Source organism: Cupressus sempervirens, chromosome 11, assembly GCF_028749045.1.
Source record: "Cupressus sempervirens isolate cs-2001-9-10 chromosome 11, ASM2874904v1, whole genome shotgun sequence".
Classification (NCBI taxonomy): domain Eukaryota; kingdom Viridiplantae; phylum Streptophyta; class Pinopsida; order Cupressales; family Cupressaceae; genus Cupressus; species Cupressus sempervirens.
In genome coordinates this window covers 37,276,179-37,277,949 of record NC_143128.1, presented here as the reverse complement: position 1 = coordinate 37,277,949, position 1,771 = coordinate 37,276,179, and positions in this window count along the sequence as shown.

Sequence of the window (1,771 nt, the reverse complement as noted above, 5' to 3'; positions counted from 1 at the left end):
AATAGTGACCTAGTTAAAGGATTTACAAACACTTTCCATGAAGTGTCACCCTATTAAAGGATTTAGTCACCTCTTCAAAGGATCTGAAAAATAGTTGGTAAGCTAACCTATCAACATAGGATTTCCACTATCTAATACAATGGCTAGAGAGTATTAGAAACCTTTGACCTGATTGTTTGCAATCTTCAATTGCTAATTTTAGGCACTTGTTCTGCTCACCTTGATCTAATCCTTGCTTGATCTAATATCTATTTGTATCCCTTGTACTGTTCTAATTAATTAGATGTGTAATTACTGCTCAATTCCCTAAGTTTTTGATGCCCCTATTGTTTTCCCTATTCTATAATTTATTATCTGTTTAGCAACTTCTTCAAACTTTTCTTCAGCAACATAAAACCTCAAGGTCTAAGCCTCCTTATAAAGACTTTATAGACTTAGGGTTATGTATGGATCTATGATCCATATTGAATCTTAAGTTCCCACTCATTCCTTTCATTTTTCTCATTGGTTGCATTCCTTGTCCATTTTTTTGATTGGTTGTGTTGGCTCTAAAAATGGTTTACATCTAAGTTTGTGAGGGCGCAAACTCATATGTTGATTCTGTGTTACTTGACACATACTGAACTATTAGTGCTTGGTACATATACTCTTCTGGTTTTCTGGGCACCTATTACATTCAGTCTTGCTTGACACATTTATGACTATGGCTCACTTTGTGTTTGAAGTATTCTAAATTTCTTGGCATCAACTATGACTTGGCACATATATAATGCTTTATACCTGAAGTCACTCGGCACCTACTAAAGTTTTGGCTCAGCACACACTATGACTCAACATACATAGTGTACTTGGCTTTAATGTAAAAAGTGGTCAAGTGTCTTGACAATCAAATGTCAAAACCATTCTAAGGTCAAAAATCTCCCCCTTTGACATGAGTGTCAAAAACACTTAACTAAACATTACTATTCTAGCCTTATGAGTACCCTATCCAATTTGTTTTGAATATGTACAAAATTAGAAAAAAAATTCAAAATACCTTGTCACTCCCCTTGAATTGATTGTGCATTGACATCCTTTGCAACCAAAATTTTGTGCTAAATGTGCCTGATATTCTTTCCCTTTTTCCTGTATCTGTAATCTATACCTGTGCTAATTCATTCATATCTCCCGCAAAATATTATTTCTCCACCATACTATTTACATATTATGACTTCTCTCCCCCTTAGTTATATCTTCCATATTATTATTTCTTCCCTTAAAAATTATATTTTTCTCCCCCTTTTTGATACTTATGTCAAAGGGTTCTAAGGAGTAATACCATATTTTTCCAAAAATGTGTTGTTTACCTCTATTATTGTTTTCATAGCTATATCCCAATTCTCCAAAGCAATGTCTAGTGACTTGTGCTGGATGGTAGTCTCTGTAGCAAGATGTAAAACTCCATCTAATGTAGAAATATTTGGATCTTTCTTTAAAATAGTTTCATCATAAACTTGTTCCTTGTGGATGACCTCAAAGTGTGGGGTTATGGAGGATTGAATCTGCATTAATTTAGCCTTTATATTGGATTCCTCTACTATGAGTGTAGCTAACTCCCTTTGAGTGTGATGCAATTGGGAAAAATGATTCTCACTTTGAGCTAGATCTTTTGGTAATTGCATGCTAGAAATCTTTAAATTTCTTTCCAAGCTCAATATCCTTTGATTTGTTTCTTGTTTGAAGTTGGAAAAATCACACAACTTCTTGTACAATGAGAAAATGTTCTCAAGTA